This window comes from Nyctereutes procyonoides, unplaced genomic scaffold (genome assembly GCF_905146905.1).
Source record: "Nyctereutes procyonoides isolate TBG_1078 unplaced genomic scaffold, NYPRO_anot_genome, whole genome shotgun sequence".
Lineage (NCBI taxonomy): Eukaryota > Metazoa > Chordata > Mammalia > Carnivora > Canidae > Nyctereutes > Nyctereutes procyonoides.
This window is the reverse complement of record NW_026575035.1, coordinates 12,769,392-12,779,981: the sequence shown is the minus strand read 5'-3', so window position 1 is coordinate 12,779,981 and position 10,590 is coordinate 12,769,392. Positions and strand designations below refer to the sequence as shown.

Sequence of the window (10,590 nt, the reverse complement as noted above, 5' to 3'; positions counted from 1 at the left end):
TTTTTTGCCTGGGAGCTCAAATTCATCTTCAAAAACAGCTCAGGGATCTCTACCATGAAAAGTTGACTTTCTCCGCTCTCCAGTAATGATTCCTTTTAGGTGTCTCTAAACGTCTGTAGGTGCTTCTAGAACTGTTACGTTGCATTGTAATAATGTATTTATTTGGATTTTTTTCTTTTCACTCAAAGCTTTAGAGTTCAGGACGCGCGGCTCTGGGTTGTGTCCTCCACTCCTAGTACGGTACGTGCCAAATAGTTAAAAACATTAGAATTATTGAATCCACATCCCCGCCTGCGGTTTCGACATTAACTTCCATTTGAAGAAAATTTGTTTTTAAAACCCTCTTACAAAGTAACTTAGGACAAAGGATTCTTAGTTCCCCTCTGCTGGAAAGCTAGAGATCTCTTTTCTCGTGTGGCACAGGGCCGTTCAGTATTGGGGGGAACCGAACATGTTGACATTAGTAATAAAAAGGGGGAATCCTGGGTGGCTCAGTGATTTAGCGCCTGCCTTCGGCCTGGAGTCCCGGGATCGACTCCCACGTCGGGCTCCCTGCATGGAGCCTGCTTCTCCCTGTGACTGCTTCTCCCTCTGCCTGTGTCTCTGCCTCTCTCTCTCTGTGTCTCATGAATAAATAAATAAAATCTTAAAAAAAATAATAAAAACCCCCAGGACAAAACATTGATGACCAGACTCCAGGAAGAGGAGAAATACGCAGGGGGAGGTGTGCAAACATCTTTTCCCTGTCACCCCTATCTTTTTTTTTCCCACGGCGGCTGCGGCTAGCAATGCGGCTAGGAAGGTTTAGAGGGGCTAGAATCGATTTAGCCTGGGACGAATTTCTCATGGTATAACAGCTCCCACGACAGACCAGAGGCACCAGGCAAAGGGCCAAATACATCCAGCCTACGTGTAGGCGAGCCTGCTGTGCGGCCTCCGGGGCGAAAGGGGGCGCTCCGACTGCGCGACGGTACCCCCGCGGCCGTCGTGGGGGCGGGGCCGCACTCGCCGTTGGGAAGGGCGGGAGGAGGGCTCGGCTTAAGAGGCGGAGCCGGGGCCGCTCGGCTTGTCACTGTGCTCCGGTGCGGGGCGGCCGTCGCCACCTCTCCGGCCTGCGAAGAGCTTCCCTGGGGCTCTGTGCGTCCTCCCCAGCGCAAGCCCGCTCTCCTGAGTAAGCGTTAGTCAGCCGCGGAAGGGAAGCGGGCCTGGCGGGGTGTGGCCGGGGTGGGCGCGGGGTGTCCCGGGGCTGGGTTGGCGGCGCGGGGGCGGAGGCAGGGGCTCCCGGCGGCCACGCCGGCCGCGGAGCCGGACTTCACGGGGTCTGTGAGGGCGGGGGTCCCTGTCGGGTGAGTCCTCGCGGCCGCCGGGCCAGGGGCGTTGCCCGAGCTGCGGGGTTGAGGTCGGGGTTTCGGGGCTTCAGGGCGGGGGGCGGGGTCGGAGGTACAGAATCCTGGTCAGTTCGGCCGGGGGCGGTGCTTGGTTCCTGCGGGCGGGGGTCTCGCCGCTGCCCGGGGGCTCGGGGGCGGCGTCCCGGTGGCGCGGGCTGGGCTCCGCGGCCCCGGCGGCCACCGCCGCTCTGGGTGCTGTGGAGACCCGGTTGCCTGACGACGGATTGACGCTTCTTAACTGGGCCGCCACCCACAGCTCCCGCGCGCCTTCCCTACCCAGCAGCTGGCTCTCCACTTCGGGGCTGAGTTTCCCGGAGCACCTCCCCCCCCCGGTGCTGATTACTGGTTAACATTTATTGAGTGTTTGTGCGCTCGGCGCGGTTCTCAGCGCTTTGCTTTGCAAGGAAAATTTACTCCGTTACCACAGCCCTGTGAAGTCGGTGCTGGGTCCTTGAGCTCACATCTCCTCGTTGCCTTCATTTTAGGATTGTTATCTGGGATTTGGCTCCAGTTTTCAGTAAAAGTTAGCAGTGGGACTCCTTTCTCGAGAGAAGTTGGCTCTCAGATTGTAGGATTGAAAAGTTTACCTTGCATTTCCGGGAGGTAATGCAAACCAACGCTGTTTCCAGACATTTCTCGGAAAATCCCAAGAATCTAATAGCAACCAATAAAAGTTTGCAAAAACTCAAATACCCTCAGAGAGGTTCTATTTTATATGAAAGAATGGCATGTCTTGTTGACAAGCAAGAAGGAATCCCACGGACACCAGTAAGATGGTGTTTTCTCTTCTTTTTCTTCTCACTAGGAGGGCACAGACTTTGCGGTGGTTAACTAGCTGCTGAAAATACTCCCTAGGGATGAAATTTTAGGTCTCCTGCGTACAGATGACCTTCTGAAAGGGAGCAGATGGTTTTAAATAGGATAAATTGAAACAATGGTTTCAGCACAGTTTTTTTTTTTTTCCAAATGAAGTTCTCAGATAAATGGGACTTTCTTATTACAAACTTGGGAGATTTCAGATTATTCTTTTAACATCATTCTGACTTGCATTCCCATTGCTCTATTGAGTGGAAGGCAAAGTTGAGTAAGTATTCTGGTAATTTTGCATAACCTAAAGGCCGTCTAATTTATGCTTCTGCTCTTTGTCACCATTAATGAAGGTGCTAAAAAAAACTTAATTGTGCTTTTTATATATTCACTCTTATCTGTATCCTAACACTCAACCTTCCTCTCCCCCCGGTTACTTGTTAGCAACATTTACAGAGATTTGTCAAAATTTGGGTGTGCTTATGGAAGCAAGTTGATCACGTGGATGTATTTGCCAAGAGAAAATGATTAAGTACCTTTCATTTGGTGGAAATATCTCTGGATGGATGGGAAATGAGCAACATTGCCCAGGTTCACCTCATCCCATCTCCTCTTTTTTTTTTTTTTTTTTCCTTCTCCTCTTTCTTCTAAGACTGTTTCACAGGCTCCTTCCTGCGTTCCACAGACATATGTTCTCACTTCCTGCTATTCTGTTCTCCGCTCTATTCTCTGACTCTAGGGTCTTTTTCAAAGCATCCTTTTCTCCTGTAGCTGTAATGATTATCTTAAAAACTACTAAGCCTTCGCCTTCCACTCTTGTCCTGGACCATATTCTGAATTCCAGACATAGTCAAATTGTTTTCTTCATATTGCTGCTGGATCTTTCATGGGTATCTCACTCCCTAACCCCAAGTCTGGCCAGATGTAGCCATGTGACAGGGGGCGTTATTTTGTTCAGATTTGAGGGCAGGGTCCGTATCTTACACTTTGCATTCCTCTTGCATCTGAACAGTGCCCTTCTAAGGGAGAGGAATATTTACTGCTCCTTACGGTTCCATAGTGGGGAGGAAATTCACATTTCACTTGAAGGGAAAAGGATGGGAACATTTTCTCCTCTTTGTGATTGAAAAAATTGGGAGAAGGAATTGGACCTATTCAGTTCTTCCTGAATCCTGTTTGTTTTAGATTCACCAAGGCTTAGCACAGTGAGAACATGTTCTGATTTGCTTGTATTTCTATCTATACGATAAACATAAAGTGGGTAAGTTTCAGATTTAGACATGTTGATTTGTTGTTGTTTTTTAAAGATTTTATTTATTTGAGAGACTGAGCAGAGTGAGAAAAGGAGCATGAAAGGGGAGGGCAGAGGGAGAGGGATAAGCTGACTCCCCACCAAGCAGGGAGCCTGACAAGGGGCTCCATCCCAGGACCCTGGGATCCTGACCTGAGCTGAAGGCAGACACAACCGACTAGATATCCAGGTACCTTCCTTGACATGTTGATATGGATTATGATAACCAAGTATCAATTACTGATGATTTAAATTCCAGTGTACTTTGGAGGCTTTCTTTAAAAAAGTGATTACTGATGTATACGAGTACTATGAAAATCAGAATTAATAAAACAGCTATAATTTGTTGATTTCTCAGTGCCAGGTGTGCCACACATTTATATGTGCTATTTTATTTTTTATTCTGGAATAGCTATTTCCATTTTACAAATGAGGAAAGTAGGAGGGAAGTTAAGGAACATATTGAGGTTGATCACACAGTGTCAATTAGTGATGGAATTGGGTTTCAAATCCAGATCTTTCAAGTTAAACTGTTTTATTAAAAACTGTTTATCATCCACATACTATGTACATAGCTACTGGGGTAAAAAAAAAATTGGTAATAATATCTTAAGTTGTGAGTGATTTTTCACTGTAGTGTGAAGGAAGATAAAAAAAAATCCCCTTTAGATTTCTTTTGGCTGATTTTTCTTGTAACTTAATCTTTAAATTATAAATATTCTTAATCTATTTTGTACAGAGGCTGTTCCAGTCAACTCAGTCTATGTGATCCACTAAATCTTGAATAAGTTTGTAGCTGTAATATGTTTTATGTAAGTTGTCATACACTTGAAGGAGTGAAAAAGAAAAAAACGGGTCATGACAGCTGGAAGCTGGGCTGTATTATCACTAAGGCCTTCGTGTTGCTAGGAACTGGCTTGGCACTACTGCTTAGGCTTGTTCTTCCGCTGAAGATAAACAATTGTATAGAACATCAACGTTTGACAAAGCTCTGTGTCAGTGATGGATCAAGAGGAAAACAATACCACTCCATAATTGTAGACAAAACATGAATGTTGTCCAAGCCACAAAAGACCAAGCATCCTCTCTCCCGGCTGATGAGTGATGGCTGCTTCTTAACCAGTTACAGCTTTAGATAAGATTTGCTGAGATGTCCAATAATAGAATTACTTTTTGACAGCCTTCAATCCTGAGCAAAACTCTCTGCTCTCAGATTACCTAACAAGTCACAAACCCTATTAGTCTTTTCTAACACCTTCATACTGAGCTACCTCAGAGTTCCCTATGGTGGGTATCAAGGATGTATCCCTTGATGCAATGAGTAATAAACCCAACTAGTTTAACCACAGTAGTGTTCCTGGTGGTCTTTGGAGGGCGTTACCAGGAGAAAGCTTGTTAGTATCTTTGACTCTTCAATTTAATATCAAAAATATTATAGTCTCATCAGATAGTAAAACAAAATTAGAAATGATTAAATGTATACTTATATTTAATAAGTCTGATAGTTTAGTTATGGCATGTATAATACATACTACCATTGTTTAAAAATATTACTCTGGTTACAAAACAATTGTAGAATTTATAATGGATGTTAAAGTGTTAAAGAGGGGCACTTGGGTGGCTCAGTCCATTAAGCATTGGACTCTATCAGCTTAGATCTTGATCTCAGGGTCATGAGTTTGAGCCCCTCATCAGGCTCCATGTTGGATAGGGAGCTTCCTTAAAAAAGAAAAAAAAGTTAAAAAAAAAAAAAAGACTAAAGGGAAATTTAAGTAGCTATAAATTTAAGAGATCTTCCAAAGTTTGTTTAAATGGATGTGTTAATCATTTTTAACAGTATTATGTGGAGTCCTTAGAGGGAGAGGTTTGTTACTGCCTGTTTTTTAGAAAATGGCATTTCAGCTTAAATTTTGTATAAAATTCTGTTTCAAAGTATATATCAGCCCATCATTATCTTTTTATTTCTCTCAGAAATAAAATATTTAGAGAACGTAGGGGATTACTATTTGCTGTTGAGCTGTTTTGAATTTTTACTAGTAAAAATCTTTTGTCACAATTAGCAAATTAAAAGTGGCTTAAATATATAAAGTTTTGTTAGTTTGGCATGTATTTTGCTAAAGCCATATTTTAAAATCCGTGTTGTTTTTGGAAGTAAGTAAATAATAGAATGCATTATGTACTATTCACATTATGTACTGTTTAATTGATAAAACATTTTTCTTCTTTTTTTTTTTTAAGGTAAAGCTTGCTTTTCTATATTTTTACAAGTTATTGTCCCCCAAGTATTAAATTCAGTGGACACTTCTTTAACGTTCTTGCATTTGATACTGTTTTTTTTGTTTCTTGTATCTTTTCTTCCACAAATTATGTTGACTGGGTTTTCTTTATATCCTTCTTTTAAATATTCCTTTGGATTTTTTTCCAGTTTCTTCTGTAACCCCCAACATTGCCCAACATTTAGTTCTGGGTCATCTTTTTTTTTTTTTTTTTTTCCATGTCCATGCTCATTTACCATGGCTTTTAACGTATTATCTTTAACATAGTTAACTCTCAAACATTTCTAATGTGGTCTTCTTACTTGAATGTGAGTCTTGAGTTTGTAAGTATCTGCTGGAAATTCCATTAGCATATCTTACTACCTCCAATTTAACAAATCTAAACCAAACCTTTCCAGGCCAGCCAGCTTCTTGTGGCTTATTCCTGTTCAGGATTCCATCCACATTTAGTTCCCAGCACTTAAGACTTTTGTCCTCAATGACTCCTTTCTTGCTACGCATCTAATTAATCAGTAAGTTTCATGGATATTTGAAAAAAAATTTAAAAAAAAATCCCAAGGTCAATAAGGAAAGGACAGTTAAAAAAATGTTAGAATAATTTTATATCCATACAGAAAAAAAAATTAAATCTTGATGACTCTTAATTTGCACCATTTGCAAAAATTAACTTGAAATGGGTCATAGACTTGACTATAAGAGAAAACTATAAAGCCTTTAAAAGAAAATGTAGAAGAAAGTATCTGTGCTCTTGGGTTAGGCAAAAATTTCCTACATAGGACACAAAGCACAATTGATTCAAAAGGGATGAAAATTGAATTAGTAAATGAATTAATTGGACTTCATACAAATTAATTGGACTTCATACAAATTAAAAACTTTTGGTCTTTAGAAGACATCATCACACGGATGTTTACAGTAGCTTTATTCATAATTGCTAAAACCTGGAAGCAACCAAACAACATTTTTCTTTGAATTCATGAATGGATAAATATACTGTGATGCATCCTAACAATACAATATTATTCAGTGCTAAAAAGAAATGCACTACAAAGACATGAAAAGACATGGAGGAACCTTGAATACATAGGAGTGAAAGAAGCTAATGTGAATAGGCTACATACTGTATGATTCCAACTGTTTTTCTGGAATAGGCAAAACTATGGAGGGAGTAAAAAGATCCATGGTAGCCAGGATTCAGAGTAGAGGGAGGAATGAATGAGATGGAACATAGGATTTGGGGGACAGTGAAGCTGTTATGTATGAAACTGTACTGGTAGGTAGATGTTGTTATACCTATGTTTAAGCCATAGAATGTATAACCCCTAAACTGAACCATGATGTAAATTATGAACATTGAGTCATAATGATGTATTGATGTATGTTGATCAGTAGTAACAAATGTACCACTTTGGTGGGGGTTGTTGATAATTGGGGAGGCTATGCATGAGTGAGGGCAAGGGGTATGTGGGAAATCTGTACCTTCTGCTCAATTGTGCTGTAAGCCTAAAACTAAAAAAAAAAAAAATTCTTAGTAGAAAAAAGATATTAAGTAAACTTAAAACATTTACTAAGAGAAAATATTGACAAAATATGTTTGATGAAGAATGGTATCCAGTATATATAAAGACCTCTTATAATTTTTTTTTAAGATTTTATTTTATTTATTCATAGAGATGCAGAGAGAGAGGGGCAGAGACACAGGCAGAGGGAGAAGCAGGCTCCACGCAGAAAGCCCAACGCGGGACTCGATCCAGGGTCTCCAGGATCACGCCCTTGGCTGCAGGTGGCGCTAAACCGCTGCGCCAGCAGGGCTGCCCCAAGACCTCTTATAATTCAATAATAAAATAATTTAAGTTTAAAAACTGGCATAAGATATGAATAGACATTTTGCCAGTGGTTAGGTATATTGATACATGAATGGCAGATAAGCACAGAAAAAGATGCTTGATATTATAATCTTTAAAGAAGTGCAAGTTAAAACCACAATCAGATACTATTACATATCCAATGACTTACGGATCAAAAATGGAATGACCAAGATCAAAATAGACTGAAAATACCCAGGGTTGGACAGGATATATAGAAATTGCAACCCTCATGCACTGTCAGTTGTGATGTAAAGTGGTCTAGCTATGTTATACTTAGAGGAATAGTTTTGCAGTTTCTCAAAATGTTAAACATAAATATTATATATGACTCAGTAATTCCATTTCTAGGTGTATATCTAACAGAACTCAAAGCATATGTCCATGCAAAACTGTACACAAATATTCATAGCAGTATTATTCATAAATAGCCCCCAGTTAGAAACAATCCAACTGTCCAGTAATGGGTAAACAGTAAACTGATATTTCCATACAATGGAATACTACTTAGCAATTAAAAAAACACCTACATAACTGATAGATGCAACTCAGAAACATTTTTAAGTGCAAGAAGCCAGACTACATATTGTATGGTCCAATTACATGAAATTTCTACATTATTCAAACCATTATTTTTTCTACATAAAGACAAAACAGATTGTTTGTTGCCTAAAGAGTTGTAGGAGTAACTGACTACAGAAGGACACAGGAATTTTCTGGAGTTATGAAGGCATTAGAAAATGTGATTGTGGTAATAATTGCACAACTGTGAATTTACCAAAACCTAGGGAGACTGTTCAGTAAAGTGAGTAAATGTTATAGTATATAAATTATTCCTCAATAAGAACAACATCTTATTAAATTGAAAACAACTCAGGAAAAAAAAAAAAAAAAAAAGAAAACAACTCAGGGCTTACTGAAGAATTATAGGGGGCACCTGGGTTGTTCAGTCGGTTAAGCATCTGCCTTTTGCTCAGGTCAAGATCCTGGAGCCTTGCAATGGGCTCCCTCTCAGACAGCCTACTTCTCCCTCTCCCTCTGCCCTTTCCCCCCTTGTGCTCTCTTTCACTCATGCTCTCTCTTGCTCACACTTGCTCTTAAATAAAATCTTAAAAAAAAGGAATTAATGAGTCCATATTGATAATAAGCTGATAGATACATGTGGAAGGAGGAGGAGCTCATAGAATAGAGTGTCAATTGGTAAATATGCAGGGAGTGGTGGAAATGAAAAATTAGAATTTTGTAGCCATCTAGATTGAAAGATTGGATCAATTAAAAATCACCAATTGATTCTAAATCCAGGAAATTTTGAGTAGGAGCAGTGTTTGCATGGTCTAAATGTATCTCCCTATGGGCTGCTTATTACAAGGGAATAGTGAAGAAATCAGCATGTAGACCAGACAATCAAAAGTAATATCATTAGACAAACCATGAGAGACTCCTAACTCTGGAAAACAAAGGGTTGTAGAAGGGGAGGTAGGTGGGGGGATGGGGTAGCTGGGTGACAGGCACTGAGGAGGGCACTTCATGGATGAGCACTGGGTGTTCTATATTAGCAAATTGAATTTAAATTAAAAAAAAAATCACCAATGAAGGACAAATGGACATGTGTGTCTTTATATTGTTGATATTTTGAAAGGACACATCACCACCTAAGTAGTATTTCACCTGAGAATGCATAAACTAAATTTAGGTTAAAAAGATACATTAGATGGGGCACCTGGGTGGCTCAGTCAGTTGGGTGTCTGCTTTTGGCTCAGGTCATGATCCCCAGGGTCCTGGTATTGAGCCCCGAGTCAGGCTCCTTGCTCATCAGGAAATCTGCTTCTCCCTCTCCCTCTGCTGCTTCCTCGCTTGTGTGCTCAACATGCATGCACGTGCATTCTTATTCTCTCTCTCCCTCTCTCAGGTAAATAAATAAAATCTTTTTTTTTTTTTTTTTAAGATTTATTTATTCATGAGAGACTGAGAGAAAGGCAGAGACTTAGGCAGAGGGAGAAGCAGGCTCCCTGTGAGGAGCCTGATGCGGGACTCCATCCCAGGATCCTGGGATCATGACCTGAGCCAAAGGCAGACATTCAACTGCTGAGCCACCCAGACGTCCCAAATAAATAATATCTTTAAAAAAAAAAATTAGGCAAACCCTGAAAGGGGAAGTTCTGTTAAAAAGTATGGATATTAGGTGAGCCATATGAAAAATCAATGTTATGAAAGACCAAGGAAGGTTGTGGAAATGTTCCAAATTAAGAAAGGCTAATGACACATGACCTAGACTGGATCTTGAGCTGGAGAGAGAGAAAAATAAACTGTAAAGGACACTGTTAGGTCATTTGGCAAAATTGGAACACAGATAGTAGATTAGATTAAAAAAATTCGTGTTGCTGAAGTCGATAATTCTGTTGAGGTCTGTAAGAACCTAATTTGACGCCTGGATGGCTCAGTGGTTGAATGTCTGCCTTTGTCTCAGGGCTCCGGACTCCCAGGATCAAGTCCCACATTGCGCTCTTTGTGTGGAGGCTGCTTCTCCCTCTGACTATGTCTCTGCCTCTCTCTGTCTGTCATAAATAAATAAAATCCTAAAAAAAAAAGAACAACCTAATTCTTAATACACACTTGAGTGTTGAGGGGTAAAGGGTCCTCATGTATGTAATTCACCCTCTGAAAAATTTTAGAGAAAATTGTATATGTAGAGAATATACTTAATATTCTTGTGTGTGTCCAAAGAACAAAGCAAGTTGTGCAAAATCTTAATAGAAAATATGTAAAGAATATATGGGTATTCACTGTGCTGTTATTATTTTAAGATTTTATTTATTTGAGGGAGAGAGAGAGAGAGAGAGAAAGAGAGAGCACATGAGCAGGGTGAGGGGAGCAGAGGCAGAGGGAGCAGCGGATTCTTTGCTCAGCAGGGAGCCCAATGCAGCACTCCCATCCCTGGACCTTGGGATCATGACCTGGGCTGA

General features: G+C 40.6%; 1 protein-coding gene across 14 annotated transcripts in view; it reads left to right on the top strand.

Moving 5' to 3' along the window:
* The first annotated feature begins 1,064 nt into the window (after positions 1-1,064).
* Positions 1,065-10,590, top strand: part of CSPP1 (centrosome and spindle pole associated protein 1) — a 126,346-nt gene continuing 116,820 nt past the window's right edge. For 11 of the 14 annotated variants that reach the window (XM_055318268.1, XM_055318267.1, XM_055318272.1 and 8 more), the window contains exon 1: positions 1,101-1,171. The gene's annotated coding sequence lies outside the window, so the exon portion shown is untranslated. Of the gene's footprint in view, positions 1,172-10,590 lie in introns of all 14 variants that reach the window. The other 3 variants (XM_055318270.1, XM_055318269.1, XM_055318259.1) reach the window with 1 other exon arrangement.